The sequence below is a fragment of the Hypanus sabinus genome, chromosome 19 (genome assembly GCF_030144855.1).
Source record: "Hypanus sabinus isolate sHypSab1 chromosome 19, sHypSab1.hap1, whole genome shotgun sequence".
NCBI lineage: Eukaryota > Metazoa > Chordata > Chondrichthyes > Myliobatiformes > Dasyatidae > Hypanus > Hypanus sabinus.
In genome coordinates this window covers 7,082,896-7,108,221 of record NC_082724.1, presented here as the reverse complement: position 1 = coordinate 7,108,221, position 25,326 = coordinate 7,082,896, and the positions used below count along the sequence as shown (strand labels likewise).

At 47.8% G+C, this 25,326-nt stretch overlaps 1 protein-coding gene across 4 annotated transcripts in view; it reads right to left on the bottom strand.

Moving 5' to 3' along the window:
* Positions 1-24,524, bottom strand: part of LOC132377710 (plexin-A1-like) — a 442,266-nt gene extending 417,742 nt beyond the window's left edge. The window contains exon 1 of one of the 4 annotated variants that reach the window (XM_059943957.1): positions 24,425-24,524. The gene's annotated coding sequence lies outside the window, so the exon portion shown is untranslated. Of the gene's footprint in view, positions 1-24,214 lie in introns of all 4 variants that reach the window. The other 3 variants (XM_059943960.1, XM_059943958.1, XM_059943956.1) reach the window with 3 other exon arrangements.
* Between the last annotated feature and the right edge of the window lie 802 nt (positions 24,525-25,326).

Here is a 25,326-nt window from a genome sequence, read left to right as displayed (position 1 = left end):
AAGCCTGCTTGCATTAACCTTATCTATATCCCTCAACTTTGAAAACCTCTATCAAAGTTATCCTACTAAATTGAAATGAAAGACATTAATTTCAAGGAAAATGACTCCCCACTGTCTCAGGTTTAACATCCGAGCAAAACATAATTGTCTCTAGGCATGAGAACATTTTTGCCTACCGTCTATCCAGCAAGATACCACCAGCACCCAGAAGCAGGCTGTAATGTTGTGACTTCTTTGGGAACCAACGATTTTAGTACATAGAACCAGTACAGGCCCTTTGGCCCACAATGCCGTGCTGACATTTTAGCCTACCTTAAAATCAATCTAACCCAACCCGGAATCTACGGACCCCTCGATTAATGGTAGGGGTTCATGGCTTAAAGGTTCAGAATCCCTGATCTGACCCTTCCGCCCGACAAAGTTTTTCTATCATCCATGTACCCATCTAGGCACCATCCCTCATAAGTAAAACTGTGTCCACCATTTTGAGCACATCTACACAGAGCGCTGTTGCAGGACAGAGGCATCCATCATTAAGCACCCCCACCATCCAGGTCATTTCCCTTCTCACTGCAACCATCAGGAAGGAAACACAGGAGCCTCAGGATCCACACCCACCAGGTTTAGGAATACCCCTCAACCATGTAATTGAAAACACACCTGTCAGTAGCTCAGAATACAGAAGTGGGCCTGGACATCTCTGCCTATCAAATAGCAACTGTGAGACTCTCTGTATCTCGAGTCCTTGATATTTACTGCTGGTTTGTCTGTTTGTTTATTTATTTATTTATTTCACTTCAGCCCTGGAAAATCTGACTGGCCACTCGATCTACTTTTAAAAGAAGGTTATCTGAGAGAGAGAGCGAGCAGCAGATGGGACATGCCTGGGCAAATCCCAAAATGGGAGGGGCAGAGGGAGAGAGGAGGTGACAGACACTGAGATGGGGTGGAGGGGAAGAAGAGAGAGGGGGAGGGAGGAAGGCACGACAGGTAGGTTTAACAATTTGTGGGGCCCCCAGGCAGAGGTGTGCAGTTGTGTGAATCTTCACACTTGTACCCCTTTTGTACAATTGTGAAGACTTGTACAACTCCACATCTCTGCCCTGGGAGCCCCACAAATTGATAAACTATGTGCCGATTAAACATCCTCTTAAACATTCAAATATTTTCACTCCAACTTCTGCAAAGTTGCTCAGGCATAAACTTGATTCCCCAAATTTTTTTAAGTCCTCTAAAACTAAACACAGTATTGAAGGAAACGAGCCAGCAGCTGCAGGACACGCTCGGCATGTGAGTAGAGAGAGAAACAGAGATATTGTTGTTCTTTGGAACGTCTCTGGGCTTCCCTGCCCACACGCCCCACCCACATCCCTGTTGAGCGAGTGTCTCCGTCTCTCTGCCTGGCCAGGGAAACAAATCACAGGACACCAAACATGGCAGTCCAGATCAGCAGGAAACTAGCTCACCCTAGAAGGGAAGGACTCTGCTGTTCCAACCCAATAGGTGCACATCAACACAGTGGTGAGAATCCCCAACTGAATAAACCCAGACATCACCACTAATAAACCAATCTCCGCAGGGTGCACAAGAGGGCCAGGACTCTGCCCCACAAAAGAAAAACAGAAAAAAGCTTCCACTCAGGTCTTACGAAACAGCCATTTAGAATCAGAATCAGGTTTATTATCACTGACATACCAACTATCTGTAGTCAGTCACTGCCTTTTCAATGCAGGTAGATCCCATCTTTCAGCATCCCTTCCAGTAATGTTGTTGGGCTCACAGGCATGGAGTGCCCTGGCTTGCTCGTACAGAGGCACACCCGCCAGGCTTCCGGTACTTCAACAGAGGCCGATGATGACAGAAATATACCTGCCAGAGTCCCAACAACTTTGTACCTGGCCTCCCACAATATCCCACAATGCACCTCGATTTAGTCCATATTTATGCACTCTTAGCACCTCTTCTTGAAATAAAAATCAGACTGATTATCAGACGTACTTGAACGTCGTGAAATCTGTCACTTTGCGGCAGCAGTATGTAAAACACTATAAAGCCATAAATATTGTATAAAAATCTATTATAAATGAATGCACACACATACACATATATAAGATCGATTAAATAAGTAGTGCGAAAAGAGTAAAAGTAATGAGACAGTGTTACAATGTCCGTTCAGCAGAGGGAAAGAAGCTGTTCCTGAAATGTGCAATGTGGGATTTCAGGCTCCTGTACCTCCTCCCAAATGGTAGTCATGAAAAGAGGACATGTTCCGGGTGGCAAGTGTCATCAATACAGGTTTCCCCCGCTATCCAGAGGTACAGCGTTCCTATGAAACTGCTTTTAAGCCAAAATGTCGTAAAGCGAAGAAGCAATTACCATTCATTTATATGGGAAAAATCTTTCAGCGTTCCCAGACCCAAAAAATAAACTACCAAATAGCACATAAAACTTAAAATAACACTAACATATAGTAAAAGCAGGAATGATATGATAATTACCCAGCCTATATAAAGAAGAAATACTGTATGTACGGTGTAGTTTCACTTATCAAACTCGGGAAGACAGCGAGTCAAAATTGACTGAGAGAAAAAAAATCGACACATACACACGTGCACGTACACACATACATAATATGTACGTACAGGCATACGCACATACACGCATGCACACACAACTGCCCACACAAGACTTCACGGACATTGTAGTCTTTCTCGGGGTAAACACACATATAAAGCGGGCGTCTTTTTTTCCTAAAAGCGAGTTGTCGTAAAGCAAACATTCGAAAAACGGGGGCCACCTGTACTTGGGGGAAAATGCCCCCCTAAAAGGCAGCATCTATCATCAAGGACACTTGGGGGGGGGGGGGGTATAGTGCCATTCTTCTGTTGTTTCCCAGAGCCTTTAAACCCTTCCGCATCGATTCAGGGAGCTCGGAACAAAAGTGAAAGTACGGCTATTTCCTGAAAAAGATCATTCCTCATAATAGTTTCCTTCCTTTCTTGGCGAACTCGGCAGACTCCCAATAAAGCTTCCCACCAGAAGCCAATTGTGTTCTCATTCTCCACGCCTGTGCAACTGGAGTGTATACACAGTTGGTCGAGTACAAAGAGGATATGCCGCTCAGTTGGAAGTTAATGGGTGTTTGCGTTGATCCATGCACACCATGGGGACGAGCCTCAATGTAATCTCACCATCTCGAAAAGATAAATCTGAATAATTGTACAAGGAATGGTGTGCAGGGTAGAGAACAACAGAATCTGTAAACATGTTTATTGAATTGGCTTATCGGGGTTGGAAACAAAACAAAGACAACTCTTCACTGGATCACTGGATGGGAGACAAGGCCCTGCCTGCCCTCTGCCGAGGGTGGGGGGGGGGGGGAAGAGAGAGGAGTGGAGGTAAATTAGTTCAGTGTCAGTGAAACACTTTGTTTTACATGCCACCCTGACATCATTACACTCTAGTGAGTCAAGGCAGGACAAATGAAACCAATTACAGAATGCAGATTAAAGTGTACCAGCTACAGAGAGAGAGCTGTGTGGGCAGGCAAGATGCACGAAGGTGGCTAGGTAGATTGTGAGGTCAAGAATCCTTCATATTGTACAAGGGAACCACTCAACAGTGGGACAGATACAGTATATACAGAAAGGTGCCAGTAAAAGACCAGCAGTATCATGAAGGATACCTGATTAATTCATGCTGATTTGAGTGTATTTCTATGTTACATTGACTCTCTACTATAAATTACTATGATTGCACATTTGGACAGAGACATAAAGATTTTTACTCATGTATGTGAAGGATGTAGAGATAAAGTCAATTTGATTCAATTCACCCAACCTGCTGATGGACTGTTTGTCCCACTCCCATCAGGGAAGAGGCAACAGAGCATCCATGCCAGGACCACCAGAACCACAAACAAACAAGGGAAAGTCTGCGAATGCTGGAAATCCAAAGCAACACACACACACACACACACACACACACACACACACACACACAGACTCACACACACACACACACACACACACACACCCCCCCCCCCCAAAAAAGCTGGAGGAACTCAGCAGGTCATGCAGCATCTATGGAAATGAACGAACAGTCCATTTTTTGAGCCGAGACCCTTCCTTGGGAAGGTTCTCGGCCTGAAAATTACGTTCCCCAAGCCATCAGGCTGGTCAACACCTCCGCCCACTAGCCCACCTCACCACAACCCCAACATCCATATTCAGCAACTTTATCATTTCCTATCAGTCACCTTATGTTCAGACTCTCCTGCACCTAGCGTCATTTACGTACATAAAATGTATCAGCTAATCTTATGTACAATATACATGAGCATAGTCAACAGTTATGCATACATTTGTTTAAAAGGATTGCTTTTATATATAGTTTTTTTATGCTGCATTGGATTCAGAGTTACAATCATTTTGTTCTTCTTTACCTTTGTGTACTTAAGAATGACAATAAATCATCTTGAATCTATTGCATGTGTGACTAGGTTCATCCACATGGTTGTGTAGAACTGAAATTGAATAAACTCTGGCACTGATCATAAGCCATAGGAGCAGAATTAGGCCATTCAGCCCATCAAGTCTCCTCTACAATTCCATTGTTGATTTACTATTCCTCCCAACCCCGTTCTTGTCTTTGACCCATAACCCATGATGCCTCTACTAATCAAGAACCGATCAACATCTGCTTTAAATATACCAGTGACTTGACCTCCACAGCTGTATGTGGCAATGAATTCCGCAGATTCACCATCCTCTGGCTGAAGAAATTCCTCCTCCTCATCATTAAAGTGATGTCCCTCTATTATGAGTTTGTGCTTTCTGATCCAAGAGCCACTACTAGAAACATCCTCTTCATACCCACTCTACCTAGACAAGGGGTTCCGAACTTTTTTATGCCTTGGACCAATACTGTCAACCAAAGTGTCCTTGGACTCCAGGTTGTGAACCCCTTATCTAGGCCTTTCAGGTGTCCACATGCCAGTGATGTCCACATGTCCAAATTAATTAATTTAAAATATTTAGGTTGCGCAGATCTTCAACATGTCCTGGGCTTGAGGAGGTTCTGCCAAAACCCAACCATATCTTGTAAAATTACGCTCACGTATGCAGTCACACTGCAGACATTCCTCCTTCTCCCCCCTCCCATCGGGGCGATGATACAGAAGCATGAAGGCAAGAATTTCCAAGCTCAAGGTCAGCTTGCGTCTCGCTGCTATAAGACTATTGAAGAGTTTATCATAAACATCAATCCACATATGCACAGGGGTGCTGAAAACACATATTGCATGCAGCAGCATCATAGGCACAGGGCATCGGTGAGTGGTGGTGGGTGTTCATCCTGTCCAGTGATGACAAGAACCTCTGCGGGAGAGTTTTAAAGTGGAAAAGCCGTTGCACTGGGGCAGTTCCACTCTCCTAACCTCAGCAGTCCAAGTCCAGCTTGTTGGTATCACTGGATACCAATAAATGCTGTGCATCTGACGCAGTCCCCTCCTACGATCCTACAATCTACCTCATATGGTCTTGCCTGCACTTTCTCGTAAATTCAGACTTAATTCTTTCTTTATTTTTTATTTATTGAGAAACAGCATGGAACAGAACCTTTCAGCCACATTGTTCCGCAATCCCCTGATTTAATCCTAGTCTAATCATGGGACAATTTAACCTATCCACTGGGACGTCTTTGGACTGTGGGAGGAAACCGGAGCACCCAGAGGAAACCTATGTGGTCATGGTGAGAACATACAAACTCCTTACAGGCAGTGGTGGGAAATGAACCCGGGGTCTTAGGTATAGTAAAGCACTACCATGTCACCCTGCGCTGTTGTTTTTCCCTTTCACTATGTCAGTGTACTGACCATAAGACAAAGGGGCAGAAGTTGGCCACTCAGCCCATTAAGCCTGCTCCGCCATTTCATCATGAGTTGATCCAATCTCCCCTTTAGTCCATTCCTCCGCCTTCTCATCATAACCTTTGATGCCCTGACTACTCAGATACATATCAATCTCTGCCTGAAATACACCCAATGACTTGGCCTCCACTGCCACCCGTGGCAAAAAAATTCCACAGATTCACCACCCTCTGGCTAAAAAATTTTTTTCACATCTCTGTTCTGAATGGGCGCCCTTCAATCCTCAAGTCATGTCCTCTCATACTAGACACATCCACTCTGTCAATGCCTTTCAACTGACGTACTGAAAAGATCCATATGGCATGCAAAACAGAGGTTGGATTGTACCCCAGCGTACATGACAATATTTAGATTGGTTTGTTATTGAGGAGTCCAGGGCTTTGCTAGTTTTGATTCAGTGGAGGGAGAAGCAGGTAACAAGGTAAAGCTACATGGACATTTCTGAATAGCAGGAGGTGACCCCTGACCTCACAATGTTCCCAGCCTACCTTTGCTCAGCATGTGGAGGTATTGGCCAAAACAACATCATGGGCCAAATGGTGTGCAGTCTGGTCATCTACCTACGGGACAGATATTAATAAGATTGAAAAACAAAATACCCAGGAGATTTACAAAAATGTTCCCAGGACTTGAGGACTTGAGTGTTAGGGAAAGGTTGAAGAGATTAGGAGAATCTCTCCTGGAGCTTCAGAGAATGAGAGGAGATTTGATAAAGGTACACAAATTATGAGGGGTATAGGTAGGGTTCACTGAGGTTGGCTGAAACTACAACTAGAGGTCAGGGGTTTAGGGTGAAAGGTAAAAGGAAACCTGGTGGGGGGGGGGGGTAGAGAGCTTCTTCACTCAGAGGGTGATGCGAGTGTGGAACTAGCTGCCAGTGGAAGTTCATTTGCAACATTTAAGTTTGGAAAAGTTTGTGTATATAATAGAAGTTTAGATAGGCACATGGATGGGCGGGATCCGGCCGCATGTCGATGGGACTAGGCAGAACAACAGTTTAGCATGTACTAGATGGGCTAAAGGGCCTGTTTCTGTGCTGCAGTGCTCTATAACTCTAAAGGACCCATACTGTGCTATGATAAATGCCTTAACTAAACCAAGCCATTCTGCCTACACAATGCCCACCCCCCTAGATTCTCTGCATGTCCAGGTGCCAGTCCAAGAGCCTCTTCAACACCTCTATCATCCTTGCCTGTACACTCCAGGCACCCAATACTGTGTGAAAAAACTAGCTTTGCACATCTCCTTTAGACTTTAAAAATTAAAAAAATATCTTCAAGGAATAGCTTCGTCAGGTGTACATCAAAACACAGTAATATACACCATTTGCATCAATGACCAACACAGTTCGAGGAAGTGCTGGGGGGAAGGGGGCAGCACACAAGTCTCACATGCTCCAGTCACTAATATAGCGAGCCCACAATTTAATAACCCTAACCCACACATCCTTGAAATGTGGGAAAAAAATCAGATACCCAGCGGAAAGCCACGCGGACACAGTCAAGTCACCCAAAAGACGGCAGCTAGGACACCGCAGAACCCTCCTAGTGCTGTCGCACAGACAAGTGAGCCACATGTGCCCAAGTGCCAGGTTACTTACACACGCGTGCGCGCACACACACACACACACACACACACACACACACACACACACACGCACGCACACACACACACACGCACGCACACACACGCACGCACACACACGCACGCACACACACACTCCAGCTAGCAGCCAAGAGGTACAGGGTTCCACACCAGCATCGCTGGCCGAGGTTAAAACCATTTATAATGGCTCTTTCTGCAAGGAGATAGTTTGAATGTTATTATGACAAAATGCTTTTCCTAATTAGGACTGAAAGGATAATGATGGATTTAAACTATGATATATTGCGAGTAGAAAGCTCTGCTCAGTCAGTGCTTACACAACATGATGGACCATCACACGGCGGCCAAGAAATCTTCCTCTTGGGTCTTTTTAAACCTGGCATCACTCCGTGGTTTGCAGAAGAAACCGGCTGCATTCTGGGGATTAAAAATGGCTTGCCATGCATGGAATTTACAGGGTTGCAAACTCAGCCAGCTCCATCATGGGCACTGGCCTCCCCAGCATCGCAGACACCTTCAAAAGACGATGCCTCAAAAGGGCAGCATCCATCATTAAGGACCCCCCACCACCACCCAGAACATGCCCTCTCCTCATTGCTACCATCAGGGAGGAGGTGCAGGAGCCTGAAGCAACACCCACAGATTTTGGAACAGCTTCTTCCCCTCTGCCATCGGATTTCTGAGCGGACCCTGAACCTGTGAACGCTACCACATTATTTTTGCTGTCTTTATCTTTAATATATATTTCTTACTGTAATTTATAGTGTACTTTTATGTATTGCACTGTACTGCTGCCGCAAAACAACAAATTTCACGGCATACGTCAGCGATTATAAACCTGGTTCTGGATTTCTATAAATTTTGCCACAGACACCATCCCTAACAGGTAAAAGAGACGAGAGCTCAGCTGGAAAGCCCTCCCCTCCAAGCTTCTCTTTACTGACCCATTACTGTAATTAAGGCAGAGATTATGTTGGTCGCTGAAGTTTGCCAGTAAACTCTGCCAAGTTAGGGAGGAGAACAAGATGTGTGACTACACGTCACTCCTGCAGTGCTAGAGACACCAGACTGCATTTACTAGAAATATTTCAGAGTCAGAACTACAGCCTTCGGTCTATATAGTCCACGCCGAAACAAAATTCTGCCTAGTCCCATCGACCTGCACCTTAACCACAGCCCTCCATGCCCCTCCCATCCAATCTACTCTTAAAGGTTGAAATCGAACCACATCCACTTCCACAGACAGCTTGTTCCACACTTGCACCACCCCTGAGTGATGCAGTTCGCCCTCATGTTCTCCACAAACATTTCACCTTTCACCCTCAACCCAACCCTCCAGTCTCACCCAACCTCAGTGGAAAGAGCCGGCATTTACCCCATCTATACCCCTCATAATTTATCTCTTTCAAATTTCCCCTCAATCTCCTACACTCCAGGGAATAAAGTCCTAACCGATTCAAACATTCCTTACAACTTGGGGAAATGTATTTGTTTGTTTATGGAGATACACCGTGGAATAGACCCTTCCAGCGTTTGAGCCATGCCTCCCCGATTAACCCTGGCCTAATCATGAGGCAATTTACAATGACCAATTAACCTACCAACTGGAACCGTCTTCGAACTGTGGACAACATCAGAGCACCCACAAACCCACGTAGTCACAAAGAGAACGTACAAACTCCTTAAAGACCTCTGTGGTAAATGAACCCAGGTAACAGGCATTGTAAAATATTGTGCTAACTACTACGCCAATGTGGAGTGTTTTTATAAACTTCTGGTCATTTAAAATGTTCTTCTGGTCCATGCCAGGAGTAGCACAGACCCCTGATATATGCTCTCTAAGGGCCTGTTAAATGTCTTTATCAGAATCATGATCATCGCTGACATATGTCGTGAAAGGGGCTCTTAATGTCCATTCCAGCGCAGCTCACTCAACTTTGGTGCCCTCTGGATACTCAGCTCTCACCTGTGGCTCCAAGAGGCTGTATGCAATCAAGAGTCGCTTTGTAAACCGATGAGATAGAGATACATGCACAGTCAGCTCTGGCGGACTGGGCAGATGAGATCCAATGGCTAGGAAGATGGTACTGCAGCTCTCCATGGAGAGCAAAGGACATGACAAGGCATAGAAGGCATCAAGGCCATCTACTGCAACCAAGGAGGACCCCAGCTTGTGATGCTTATTTGTACCACTGCACCCAGACTTCTGAGATCAAGAGAGTGGAACTACCCCTGTGCAAAGGCTTTTCTACTTTAAAAACTTCTCCCACACAGGTCTCCTAGCATCGTCAACAGAACAGGCCTGATGGGCTGAACAGCCTAATTCTGCTCCTATGTCTTGTGGTCAGACATGACAGACAACAACCATTGAACGCAGTACAATAAGAAATATGAAAAAATAAGTAGTGCAAAAATTGAGCTAGTGTTTATGGGTTCATTGCCCATTCAACAATCTGGTGGCGGAGGGGAAGAAGCTGTTCCTAAAACATCAGGTGTGTGTCTTCAGGCCCTTGGACCTCGTCCCTGATGGGAAGAGGGTAAGTCCAGGACAGTGAAAATCTTTAATAATGGATGCCACCTTCTTGAGGCATCGTCTTTTGAAGTTGGCCGCAATGGTGGGTAGGCTGGTGCCCATGATGGAGCTGGCTGAGTTTGAAACCCTCCGCAGCTTTTTTCCAGTCCTGTGCAAAGACCCCTCCATACCAGAGGGTGATGCAACTGTCAGAATGCTCTCGACAGTAACTTGCCTCCACTGTCACCCCTGACGGCACATTCCAAGCACCCCATTTTTCAAAACAAACCTTTAAATTTACCCCCTCTCAGTTTACATGCATACCCTCTAGTATTAGACATTTTGACCCTGGACCCTCCATCTGTACCTCTCATAATCTTCCATCAGGTCTCCCCTCAGCCTCCAGAGAAAACAACACAAGTCTGTCTAACTTCGCCTTACACCTCCTGCCCTTGCATCCAAGCAGCATCCTGCTAAATCTCTGAGTACAACCACTGTCGCAGGAAAGCACCCCCACCACCCAGGGCAGGCTCTCTGCCCATTGCCGCCATCAGGAAAAAGTTACAGGACCCACACTACCAGGTCCCGAAACAGTTATTACCCCCTCAACCATCAGGTTCTTGAACCAGAGGGGACAACTTCATTTGCCCCATTATTGAAACGCTCCCACAGCCAGTAGACTCACTTTCAAGGACTCTTCATTGGATGGTCTTGATATTTATTGCTTATTTATTTAATATTATTATTTATTCTTCTACTCATGCAGTTTATTCTCTTCTGCACTCTGGTTCAGACACTCAAGTTGGTGCAGTCTTGCACTGATTCTGTTGTAGTTACTATTCCATAGATTTGTTGAGTATGCCCACAGGAAATTATGTATGGTGACATAAGTACCTTGATAATAAGTTTACTTTGAACTTTGAATTTACTTTAAATGCCTCTTGCAGCTATAAGTGAAATCTTAAAGAAAGCAAAACTTAAAACATTTCATCCTCCAGTCAGTTAGTCTGATCAACCATTCCAGTTAGACCCCCACCCCCACCATTTATTACCTCAATCACAGCACTACATACCTTAAAGCCACTTTTTATATTGCTGTTTACATTGGAAATATGTTGATATTTATATATTTCTGCACATTTCATTCAACATTCATACTTAAACCTTCAATTTTATTTTTGTACAGTTCCTTATCTTTTATAATTGTTGAAAGGCTTTGTTCCATGTCGCACCAACACACCCCAGAAAATTCCTAACACATGCAAATACACACTCAGTGGCCACTTTACGAGGTACACCTGTTCATTAATGTAAATATCTGATCAGCCAGTCATGTGGCAGCAACTCAATGAACAAGAGTACGCAGACAGGGACAAGAGGTTCAGTTGTTCAAACCAAACATCGGAATGGGGAAGGAAATGTGATCTTAGTGACTTTGACAGTGGAATGATTGTTGGTGCCAGATGGGGTGGTCTGAGTATCTCAAACTGCTGTTCTCCTGGGATTTTCACACACAACAGTCTCTAGAGCAAGGGTCACCAGCCTGGGGTCGTCAGTTAACGGTGGGGGTCCATGCATAAAAAAAAGTTCAGGAAGCCCTGCTCTAGTGTTTACAGAGAACGCTGTGAGAAAACAAAAAAAAACCTCGACATAGGTGGCAGCTCTGTGGGTGAAAACACCTTGTTAATTTAATGAGAGAGGTCAGGGGAATGGCCAGACCGGTTCAAGCCGACAGTAACCACACGTTACAACAGTGGTGTGCAGAAGAGCATCTCCGAAAGCACACATGCCAAACTTTAACGCAAATGGGCTAACAGCAGAAGATCTCGAATATACACTCAGTGGCCACTGTATTTAATACAAAAGGTACCTAATAAAGTGGCAACTGAGTATATATGGCAAACAAAGATGAAGCTTGAAACCCAATGATTGAATATTGTGTATTGGTCCTGACTAGTTCTGTTTGACCAGTTAACTTGAATGAATTGATGTTCCTTCTAGTTATTTTATGTCTGGGTATATCAAGGATCATTTATCCTAATTAATAATTTAACAGTCCACTGTTTTTAAATGAAAGTCTGCAGTCTAGATTAAGATGCATTGATGTGCTTTTTGCTTAAAAATAACTTTTATATGGCGTGAGTGTGCCGACAGTGTTTAAAGTTCTGCGGAAGCCGGGTGCTTTTTGGTGCAGGCTCAAGATCTGTTTCCAGGCACACAGGAAGGAGATTGAAAGTCTAGTTGAGTGGAGCCACAACAACAACCTCTCAACTCAACGTCAGCAAAACCAAGGAGCTGATTATCGACAATAGGAGCAAGAAGCCAGAGGTCCATGAGTCAGTCCTCATTAGGGGATCAGAGGCAGAGCGGGTCAGTAGCTTGAAATTCATGGGCATTAAAACATCAGAAGATCTGTCCTGGGACCAGTAGTAAGTGCCGTCACATAGCAGGTAGGACAATACCTCTGCTTTCTTAGAAGTTTGTGTTGATCAGAGACCATAAGACATAGGAGCAGAATTAGGTCATCCAGCCCTTCAAGTCTGTTCTGCCATTATTCTCCCCCTCAACCACATGCTCCTGCTTTTTCCACATAACCTTTGATGCCCTTACAAATCAATTTGGCATGTTATCTAAAAAATTGACCAATATGACAATGGAGAGCATCCAAACTGGTTTCATCGCAGCCTGGTATGCAAACATCAATGCCTAGGAACAGAAAAGGCCCCAGAGAGTACATACAGCCCGGTCCTTCACAGGCAAAGCCCTCCACACCATTCAGCACATCTACAAGCAGCATCCAGCATCAAAACTCTACCATCCAAGCCATGCTCTCTTCTCTCTACGACCATCGGGAGAGAGGTACAGAACCTTCAGATCCCACACCATCAGATTCAGGAACAGCTATTACCCTCCAATCATCAGGCTCCTGAACAAGCGTGGATAACTTTGCTCGCCTCAACTCTGAACTGGTTCCACAACCTAAGGACTCACTTTCAAAGACTCTACAACTCAAGTTCTCAGTCATATTTTTATTTGCATAGTTCTGTCATTTCCACATTGGTTGTTTGTCAGTTTTTATGCTAAGTATTTTCATAAATTCTACTGATTTTTTTTCATATATGATCAAAAAGATTTAAGCTACTTAGACCTTTGAACCCTTAATATTAATGCCTTAATCCTGAGTAATGAACCCATCAATGCAACAGCACAAGTTTCAATTCCTCAAGATCCAAAAAAAATAGCACAGTGGGAAAATGGAAGAGGTTATTTCAATAATTATTTCAGTGACCAGAGAGCTGCATGTAATGGCTTTCCACTTACAGACTACCAGTACGTTTCCTTTTCTAAAAAAAACTAATATACGCAAAAGACTTTATTACAAGTGTCGGGGCTATGATTAAGCAGTTTATTAACAATGCCAATATTGGTTGTGTGGTTGACTGTGGGAAAAGGAAGTTCCAGAAAGCAGGAAGTTTACAATGAACTGGTTAGGTGATCTCAGAAGATGCAACTGCAACTCACTCGTCTGAACCGCAAGGTGTGTGTCAAGGAACAAACTCAAATTGATTGACTATGGACGCAAGTGCCAAGATGACATGAAAAGCTTGCCTCATGTACTTTTCATACAGATCAAACCATTGCACAGTGCATTGAGGTAAACAAGGTTTAAAAATGCAGAATCAAGTGTAACAGCTACAGAAGAAGTGCAGTGCACGTAGACAATAAGGTGCAAGATCATAATGAAGAAGATCATGAGGTCAAGAGTCCATCTTATCCAACTAGGTGACTATTCAATAGTCTTAACAGTAGGGTGAGCTTAAAGTACGCGTTTTCAGGCTCAACACATTTCAAAATCAACTTGTGCCTTGTAAATTGTATTTAATTTTCCTTGTGTTCAAGTTGAGTAGGAATAGTGAAAGACACTGCATTTTGACAGTACCCAAGCTCCGTGTGGTGTACAGAAAATGGCAAGGTCCTTTGGAGAAAGATAAAAGATCTTGGGAAGCTCACCCATAGATCAATGACTTACGGAGGAAACTTGCTGCTGTTGCCTACGACACAGATCACAAAAGGAAGGAGGTAGTGATACAAAGTGTAAAACTTCAGGGGGTCCCATACTCTACATAACAACGGAAGGGGGGTAGGGATGAATTAAATCTCCAGTATCCCAACACAGTTATGGTTAAAGGGGAGAATTTCACAATGTCACTGGGTTCAGTTGGAGAGATTTAATTGTGGAGGATGAACCACTGCCTGGACAGCAGCAAGAGTGGAAAAGGTGAAAGGCTATCTTCAGCCCTTCTGCCTATTGCCTCCCATCATCCCCCTCCTCCTGGCTTCATCTGTCATCTTGTACTCCTTCCCCTTCTGTCACCTTCTCATCCTGGGCCTCTGACCCCTTGCTTTCCAGTCCTGATGAAGGGTCTCAGCTCGAAACACTGACTCTACCTGACCTGCTGAGTTCCTTCAACATTTTGTGTGTGTGTTGCTCGGGATTTCCAGCAGCTGCAGAATCTCTTGTGTTTAAGTAGCAGGGGAGACAACCATAAACTAGACTTGATTTTAAGGCGTTCAGAAGATAAAGCACAATTCAAAACACTGAGGGGAAAAATAAAAATCGATAGGGGAGAAATTATTTCTGCTGGGCAGGGATTTTAAGAGATGAATCAGAATGAGGTTGACTTTCACTGATGTACGTATGTCAGGAAATTTGTTGTTCTGCAGCAGTACAGCACAATACATTAAAATTACTATAAGTATATAAAATAAATGGTGCAAAAAAAAAGAGAAAAACAGTAAGATAATGTTTATGGACTGCTGAGAAATCTGATGGTGGAGGAGAAGCTGATGCTAAAAGATTGAGTACATGTCTTCAAGCTCCTGTACCTCCTCCCTGATGGTAGTAACAAGAAGAGAGCACATTGTGGGTGGTGCGGATGTCCTGGGGTTGTAGGATCACTCTTGGAAAATTAAGGGACAGACCTAGAGGGGATTAGGAGACGTGTCGACACACAGGGACGACAAGAGGTAAAGGTGGATGCTGAATTAGTCGTTAGCATGAACTCGAGGCATCATCAGGAGTGGGTGTGCAACATGGAGACGCACCACCGAATACCCACCATCCATCCGAGTGCAGAATGGCGAGGGGAGGCGTGGTGCAATATGGACTCCCGTTGTCCCAATGTTAAGATGGGCACACAAAATGAAGGCCAGCTGATTAAATGGTCTGGATGAGAAAGTGTTCCAGACCAGAGTTAAGTTGGGAGCTTGCTTTTGCTTGCATGTTGGGTGGTAGGGGGGGTGATGCTTTTTTGATTGAACAAGTGGTGGGAGTGAGAGGGGGGAGTGCTGCTGCCTGTGCGTGGGAGTTGGGGGGGGGGTTTGGGGCTCAAACGTTCTCTGTCATTCATTCTCTGGGGCTTTTGTTTTGTTTCCCTTCTGTTTTGCGGACGTCTGTGAAGAGTGAGGAATTCAGGTTATATACCGTGGACACTCTCTGACGTTAAACTGAAGTCCCAGGAGCAGAGGAGATTTACCAGGACACTGCCTGAATTAGAGAGCATGTCTCAGGTTAGAGGGAAGGTTGAGCAAGCTTGGGGCTTTTCCCTTTGGGGCAAAGGTGGACGGGAGGTCTCTTGTTTGAAAAGAGTCACAGAGTGGACAGCTGGAGACTTCTCAACAGCATGTGAATTGCTAACACAAGGAGACATCATTTTGAAATGATTGGAGGAAAGTATGGGGGGGGGGAATGTCATTGGTACTCAGTGAGTGGTAAGCAACACTAGGGTGGTGGTACGGGCAGATACATTCAACCATCACTACGTGCTGTATTGAACGATGTGGGCATTCATGGTCTGTCCATGATAAATGTTCTTAGCATGTGTTTTCTACAGAAGTGGTTTGACATCGCCTTCTTCTGGGCAACGTCTTTACAAGACGGGGGACCCCAGCCATTATCAAAACTCTTCAAAGATTGTCTGCCTGGTGTCAGTGGTCACACAACCAGGACTTGGGACATCCACCACCTGCTCCCATGGCTTCACGTCACCCAGATCGGAGGTGGGTGGAGGGGAAATGAAGCAGATGCTGCCTTGCCCAAGAGTGACCTGCAGGCTAGCAGAGGGCAGGAGCACCTTACACCTCCTTTGGTGGAGACATACCTCCACCCCGTCACCCTATTAGGGGCATTTAAGATACTCTTAGATAGGCACATGGATGATAGGAAATTTGAAGGCTATGTAGGAATGAAGGGTCAGATTGATTAACCTACTCTTAGAGTAGGGTAAAAGGTCAGTATGACATGGTAGGCCAAAGGGTCGGTACTGGGCTGTAATGTTCTATGTTGTAGACTGGATGCTACAGAACTCAGAAGCTAAAACTCAGCTTGAAACACTGAAGGTGGGGAAAAAAATCAAATGGGTATCACGAGAGTGAAATTATTTCTGCTGGGTGAGGATTTTAGAGATGGAGGATCACACACACAAAATTAAGAGGCAGACCTTCCAGGTGCGATTAAGAAACATTTCAACATACAGGGCAACAACAGATAACAACAGGAACCGAGTCGGTCATTAACTAGAATGTTAGACACCAGCAGTTCTACAAGACATCAAGAGAAAGGAACACGGAGCTCTATCACATATCACCCACAATCTGTGACACAGGGGCAGGATTAGGCCATTCAGCCCATTGAGTCTGCTGTGCCATTCCATCTTCATTGATTTATTATTTCTCTCAGCTAAATTCCTCTGCCTTCTCCCCATTACCTTTGCCTTCCTTACTAATTAAGTAGGGCCGCATGGTAGCGTAGTGGTTAGTACAACGCTTTACAGTACAGGTGGTCTCAGTTCAATTCCCACCACTGCCTGTAAGGAGTCTGCACGTTCTCCCTGTGCGGGTTTCCTCAGGGTGCTCTGGTTTCCTCCCACATTCCAAACACATACTGGTCAGCAGGTGTAAATTAGTCCCGTGATTAGGCTAGGGTTAAATCGGGGATGCTGGGCGGTGCGGTTCGAAAGGCGGTCTCTAATATGGACATGCAGGTGGGAAGAGTGCACACTTGCACACTCACACGCTTGTGTCCTGTAGGCCATCATGATCTGGTGTGCTTGCATGTCACATCTCTCCCAGCCACACACACACACACACACAGAGCCCACTGAAAAAATGGGTGTGCATACACATACACTACACACTAACTGGTAGGTGCATACCCCCTTCCAGTCACATTCTGCTCACACACACTATATGCAGACAGACCGGAGGGTACACACCTCCACCCTTTCACACTCCAGTTGTGTCTGTCTCTCTCTCTCTCACACACATACACACCTGCATGGACCCCACCCTAATACTCAAGCACACAGAACTGCTGCTGTGTATACACACTACACACAGACTGATCTCCACACCCTTCACACTACCCTCGCACACCCACTTTAACTCCCCGCCCCACCACCACACATTAAACACCATTTTATTAACAAGGTGGTCTTTGCATGCCCAGTTCACGGACTGCACAAGCAGCCCAGACGGATACACAGGTTAGACACGCAGACCAACCCAAGCAATCTCAGTGAGAGGTTCTTAACTCACTCTTTCAATCGCCCCCCCCCCCTCCCGCGGAAATATTTGGCCCCCAAAGTCAACAAAACGTGCAGATTTTGCCAAGGCGAAAACTGAGAAATTGAAGGCGAAGTCTGAGTTTTAAAAAACGCCCTAAAATTATTTCGCTCCTTCGACCTGCAGTGTGAGGGGATCGTGTCTGATCTGAGAAGGATTGCTAGATATCTGCCTGGCAGACTCCCACCCAGCAGTCATCCTCTTCGCCTCCCACCCAGCCGCTCTACCCGGCACCAGAAGCTCCCTCCGCCCGCCGCGCCACCACTTAGAAATATATCGTCTCCCGCATACCGTCCCCAGCCGATAAAACATCCCAGCTGCCCGGTATGAAACCCTATTTAGTTTCAGTTTTGAGAAGCAGCCCAGTTAGATTAAAACCACGAGCTGCGACTGTACTGTACACACCCAGCTCAGCAGCGAAAAAAAATCAGCAGATTTTCCACGGACGCCGCCTCCCTCTTCAAGACTTTCCCCATCTCACCGCCAATTTTCTCATAAACAGTGACTCAAAACTGCTAATCATAACCAGCTTGTCAACAATACAGAAGGACAAAACTATTAATTACGCGCGGCATTTTGCGGGGAGTTGCGGCGAATTGCTTCAGATAGAGGTTGGGGAAACTGGAATCCGATCGCTTGACAAAATTGATCTCAGTTCCACCTCGGGGTTTTGTGGTTGTCAGACACCAAACTGGAACAACGGATTCTGAGTTCTGTTGGGCATTCCCCTTCGGATAAACGCACAATTAACATCCCCAAAACTTTACTGCGGTATGAGAGAGAGGGATGCGGGGGGAGAGGGACGGGGTGCAAGAGAGGGAGAGAGAGATCAAGGGATGCGGGGGGGAAAGAGACGGGGAAGGGAGACGGAATGCGAGAGAGAGCGAGGGAGAGGGACGGGGTGCAAGAGAGGGAGAGAGAGATGCGAGGGGAAGAGAGAGAGAGACGGGATGCGAGAGAGGGGGAGAGGGATGCGAGGGGGAGAGACGGAAGGGAGACGGGATGCGAGAGAGGGAGAGAGAGAGGGACGGGGTGCAAGAGAGGGAGAGGGATGCGAGGGGGAGAGACGGAAGGGAGACGGGATGCGAGGGGAAGAGAGAGAGAGACGGGGTGCAAGAGAGGGAGAGAGGGATGCGAGGGGAAGAGAGAGAGAGACGGGATGCGAGAGAGGGGGAGAGGGATGCGAGGGGGAGAGACGGGGAAGGGAGACGGGATGCGAGAGAGGGAGAGAGAGAGGGACGGGATGCCAGAGTGAGAGAGAGAGACGGGATGCCTTTGTAACAAGAAAAATTGAGTATAGGAGTAAAGAGGTCCTTCTGCAGCTGTACAGGGCCCTGGTGAGACCACAACTAGAGTATTGTGTGCAATTTGGGTCTCTAAATTTGAGGAAGGACATTCTTGCTATTGAGGGAGTGCAGCGGAGGTTCACAAGGTTAATTCCCAGAATGGCGGGACTGTCATATGTTGAAAGATTGGAGCGACCGAGCTTGTATACACTGGAATTTAGAAGGATGAGAGGGGATCTGATTGAAACATATAAGATTATTAAGGGATTGGACACACTGGAGGCAGGAAGCATGTTCCCGCTGATGGGCGAGTCCAGAACTAGAGGCCACAGTTTAAGAATAAGGAGTAGGCCATTTAGAACAGAGATGTGGAAAAACTTTTTCACCCAGAGAGTGTTGGATATGTGGAATGCTCTGCCCCAGAAGGCAGTGGAGGCCAAGTCTCTGGATGCATTCAAGAGAGAGTTAGATAGAGCTCTTATAGATAGCGGGGTCAAGGGATATGGGGAGAGGGCAGGAACGGGGTACTGATTGTGCATGATCAGTCATGATCACAGTGAATGGCGGTGCTGGCTAGATTGGCCGAACGGCCTCCTCCTGCACCTACTGTCTATTGTCCATTGACGCGAGACAGACACGGGATGCGAGAGAGAGAGAGAGAGAGACGGGATGGGAGAGAGAGAGACGGGATGAGAGAGAGAGAGACGGGATGAGAGAGAGAGAGACGGGATGAGAGAGAGAGAGACGGGATGAGAGAGAGAGAGACGGGATGGGAGAGAGAGAGACGGGATGGGAGAGAGAGAGAGACGGGATGGGAGAGAGAGAGAGAGACGGGATGGGAGAGAGAGAGAGAGACGGGATGGGAGAGAGAGAGAGACGGGATGGGAGAGAGAGAGAGACGGGATGGGAGAGAGAGAGAGACGGGATGGGAGAGAGAGAGACGGGATGGGAGAGAGAGAGACGGGATGAGAGAGAGAGAGACGGGATGAGAGAGAGAGAGACGGGATGAGAGAGAGAGAGACGGGATGAGAGAGAGAGAGACACGATGAGAGAGAGAGAGACGGGATGGGAGAGAGAGAGAGACGGGATGGGAGAGAGAGAGAGACGGGATGGGAGAGAGAGAGAGACGGGATGGGAGAGAGAGAGAGACGGGATGGGAGAGAGAGAGAGACGGGATGCGAGAGAGAGAGAGACGGGATGCGAGAGAGAGAGAGACGGGATGCGAGAGAGAGAGAGACGGGATGCGAGAGAGAGAGAGACGGGATGCGAGAGAGAGAGAGACGGGATGCGAGAGAGAGAGACGGGATGCGAGAGAGAGAGACGGGATGCGAGAGAGAGAGGGGATGCGAGAGAGAGAGACGGGATGCGAGAGAGAGAGACGGGATGCGAGAGGGAGGGAGAGAGGGACGGGATGCGAGAGAGAGAGACGGGATGCGAGAGGGAGGGAGAGAGGGACGGGATGCGAGAGGGAGGGAGAGAGGGACGGGATGCGAGAGGGAGAGAGAGAGGGACGGGATGCGAGAGGGAGAGAGAGAGGGACGGGATGCGAGAGGGAGGGAGGGAGAGACGGGATGCGAGAGGGAGGGAGAGAGACGGGATGCGAGAGGGAGGGAGAGAGAGAGACGGGATGCGAGAGGGAGAGAGAGAGAGACGGGATGCGAGAGGGAGAGAGAGAGAGACGGGATGCGAGAGGGAGGGAGAGAGACGGGATGCGAGAGGGAGGGAGAGAGACGGGATGCGAGAGGGGGAGAGAGAGAGAGACGGGATGCGAGAGGGAGGGAGAGAGAGAGAGACGGGATGCGAGAGGGAGGGAGAGAGAGAGAGACGGGATGCGAGAGGGAGGGAGAGAGACGGGATGCGAGAGGGAGGGAGAGAGACGGGATGCGAGAGGGAGGGAGAGAGACGGGATGCGAGAGGGAGGGAGAGAGACGGGATGCGAGAGGGAGGGAGAGAGACAGGATGCGAGAGGGAGGGAGAGAGGGACGGGATGCGAGAGGGAGGGAGAGAGACGGGATGCGAGAGGGAGGGAGAGGGAGAGAGACGGGATGCGAGAGGGAGGGAGAGGGAGAGAGACGGGATGCGAGAGGGAGGGAGAGAGACGGGATGCGAGAGGGAGGGAGAGAGACGGGATGCGAGAGGGAGGGAGAGAGACGGGATGCGAGAGGGAGGGAGAGAGAGACGGGATGCGAGAGGGAGAGAGAGAGACGGGATGCGAGAGGGAGAGGGAGAGACGGGATGCGAGAGGGAGGGGGAGAGACGGGATGCGAGAGGGAGAGAGAGAGAGACGGGATGCGAGAGGGAGAGAGAGAGAGACGGGGCGCGGGAGAGAGGGGGGATGAGGGGGATGCGGGAGAGAGGGATGAGGGGGATGCGGGAGTGAGGGGGATGCGGGAGTGAGGGGGATGCGGGAGAGAGAGGGATGCGGGAGAGAGAGGGATGAGGGGGATGCGGGAGAGAGAGGGATGAGGGGGATGCGGGAGAGAGGGATGAGGGGGATGCGGGAGAGAGGGATGAGGGGGATGCGGGAGAGAGGGATGAGGGGGATGCGGGAGAGAGGGATGAGGGGGATGCGGGAGAGAGGGATGGGGGGATGCGGGAGAGAGGGATGGGGGGATGCGGGAGAGAGGGATGAGATGGGATGCGGGAGAGAGAGGTATGAGATGGGATGCGGGAGAGAGAGGGATGAGATGGGATGCGGGAGAGAGAGGGATGAGATGGGATGCGGGAGAGAGAGGGATGAGATGGGATGCGGGAGAGAGAGGGATGAGATGGGATGCGGGAGAGAGAGGGATGAGATGGGATGCGGGAGAGAGAGGGATGAGATGGGATGCGGGAGAGAGAGGTATGAGATGGGATGCGGGAGAGAGAGGGATGAGATGGGATGCGGGAGAGAGAGGGATGAGATGGGATGCGGGAGAGAGAGGGATGAGATGGGATGCGGGAGAGAGAGGGATGAGATGGGATGCGGGAGAGAGAGGGATGAGATGGGATGCGGGAGAGAGAGGGATGAGATGGGATGCGGGAGAGAGAGGGATGAGATGGGATGCGGGAGAGAGAGGGATGAGATGGGATGCGGGAGAGAGAGGGATGAGATGGGATGCGGGAGAGAGAGGGATGAGATGGGATGCGGGAGAGAGAGGGATGAGATGGGATGCGGGAGAGAGAGGGATGAGATGGGATGCGGGAGAGAGAGGGATGAGATGGGATGCGGGAGAGAGAGGTATGAGATGGGATGCGGGAGAGAGAGGGATGAGATGGGATGCGGGAGAGAGAGGGATGAGATGGGATGCGGGAGAGAGAGGGATGAGATGGGATGCGGGAGAGAGAGGGATGAGATGGGATGCGGGAGAGAGAGGGATGAGATGGGATGCGGGAGAGAGAGGGATGAGATGGGATGCGGGAGAGAGAGGGATGAGATGGGATGCGGGAGAGAGAGGGATGAGATGGGATGCGGGAGAGAGAGGGATGAGATGGGATGCGGGAGAGAGAGGGATGAGATGGGATGCGGGAGAGAGAGGGATGAGATGGGATGCGGGAGAGAGAGGGATGAGATGGGATGCGGGAGAGAGAGGGATGAGATGGGATGCGGGAGAGAGGGATGAGATGGGATGCGGGAGAGAGAGGGATGAGATGGGATGCGGGAGAGAGAGGGATGAGATGGGATGCGGGAGAGAGAGGGATGAGATGGGATACGGGAGAGAGAGGGAATGGATGAGGGAGGCGAGATGGAAGAGTGAGAGGTACAGAGGGACGGTTCGGAGCAGTGATGGACAGGGAGAAATAGGCAGAAAGAGGGAAGACGAGAGAAAAGTGGGAAACAGAGACAGGTAGAGAGACTGAAGAAGAAACGCCCACTGTCAGCGAATGTCAAGACTGAAGTGATCAGGGACGCAATGCCCCTCCAATTTTCTAATTTTACCCGAAAGCATCTCAGCGCCTAAGATCTAAACCAGGCAAAAGCCCCAAACACGTCTGCCAATGCCCCCCAACATCCGAAATGAAATCGTCTCCCGGGAGCCCAGCCGGATTCGCGCCCCGTCCTGCGGAACCCATGCCGGGGAGACAGCAATGCCTCCGCCACGCCACCTGAAATCCCGGCGTTCAGGCACTACCACGGAGGGTAAAAGAAAATCACTACTGAAGATCATTTCTTATTTCGCATTTTCTTGACCTTCTCCCCCCTCCCGCCGCAAAACTGGGTAAGAATTTCGGTTCTGCACAGGGTGCGTCCGTCCAGTTTTATCTACTACTATTTGGAATAAATTTGCGACACTCTTATCGATCAATTTTATACACCGATCAGTGAAGCAGAAGACTCCTTCACCACAGAAACACACAAACCAGAAAACCGATTTTCAAAAAAAGCAAACATACGTATTAACAGCGGGCAGTAGTTATTTAAATAAAGTATTGGTGGTTTACCATGTATTAAATAAACCTTCGCTGACTTCCCGGACTGATCCAATCAAACACCCTCAGAACTCGCAATCCTTAATATTAAAATCCTTTCGCCTCTAAAGGGATGTTCGGGATTTTTATTTAATTACAGTTTGCCTCGCTTTTCTAAGGAGTAGCTTGTATTTTAAACGGGTCGATTTCAACCCCCGCCGTCCACGGTATTTTCCCTCTCTCTCTCTCTCCATTCTAAATCGTCCCCCAGACTATTTACTTGGGAGCAGCCTCCCAAGTAAATTCCTCCTCATGCCTCCAAGGGGGGGGGGGGGATTCAGCCCTGGCTCTAAATGCCCGCGGACTGGCCGGTAACGCTTGTCCTAAAACACAAAAAAAATCGCAGGAAATCTGTCGGAAAGTCCACTCTGGAACCTGGCTTATGCCTATTGTGTAAACACACTCCCTCTCTGGAATTTCACATCCCTCATAATACGAACGCGGTACAAGAAAATAACACTGATTTAAACAAAATCCTTCGCAAACACGACAGAGATTATCTCTCTCTCACTGATCATTACTGTCCCAGCTTCGAAGAAACGGCGAAATGCAAAACAAAAACCCTCTCGATTCGCGAACAGCGGCTTTCCAAAAAGTCCTTTCAGCAAAATTCCTCTCCTCTTCTTGGGCTAAAACTACAGCAACACAGAGGGGCAGAGACAGAGAGAGGGGAAGGGCTGTACTGTACAGATAAAACACGCCAACAATCTTCTCTGTTGCAACTTGCAGCAACCTTCACTCACTTAAAAAAACACTGAAAAGAGATTTACACCAACGGGCTGATTTTGAACCTTCTTCCAATCTACTTACCAGCGGCGAACACGCTGCTCACACGGAATCCTCGGCCGGCTCAGAAATGTTCCCCGGTCGCATTAAAAAAAAACTGTTCTAACAAAGAAATCACATGGAAACAACCAGCGCGATTGCTTGCTTGCTACTTGGCTGTATCAGAATGCAGGAAACCTTGTATCTCTGGTTGTAACGTGTACAGTTCTGTGCAAAAGGGCCCGAAATACTCACTGTGTGAATGAGTGAACGTCCTTGCCATAATTAGCTCGCAACACTGCGCTGAAGCCGTGCAGCCCGAACCACTCGAACTGAATGGAATGTAACTCCAGGCGGCCAATGGGAAGCCGAGCCTCGCTCTCGCCGCCCGTCACCCTGCGATCCTGGCGCTAGGGGGAGCATGTGCTCACCCGGGACGCTCCGCATTGCAATACAGCGCACACGGCGGCCTTAAAGGGGCAATGCACCAGCCTCGAAAGGGGCGGTATGGTCCCTCTAACCCGGTTAAGAGGGCAAAGCACCCAAGGGGAAATTCTCGTTAACCGTCCGTCTAGCCCTGTTACTTTGAGGGGGGTCAATGAGCGCTGTCTAACTGCTACCTTAAAGGGGCAATGATTCACTCGGAAAGCAACAATTCACTCGTTAGTCCAGTTATCTTAAAGGGGCAATGCACTCCGACTAGCTCACCTTAAATGCACCATTACCTTAAAGGGGCAATGCGCTCCTTTTGGAGGCGATGCATCCTTTCAAACCTTTCTTAAAAGGGCAATGCACTTACTCTAACCCAATTGCTTTAAAACGACCTGCATCCTCCATTTGCAAGGGACACACAGATTGCTCATTCTTTACACATTAGAGCCCAGTTACCATAAAAAGGCAATACACTCATTTTCCTCCAATTGCTCCAATTCCACTCCCTGTAGCTGTTGTTCTGAGGAAGTGACAAGCTCCCTCTAATCCTATCTTAATGGAGAAAACATATTCATGCCGCATCAGTTCTTAAAGTGGCAATGAACACTCTAGTCCAGTTGCCCTTTTAAGGTGATAAACGTAATATATATTTATCCTACAGAGCCATGATGCTATAGGAATCAATGGATATGGAAACGGAAAGAATATACTAAGGAAGTAAACAC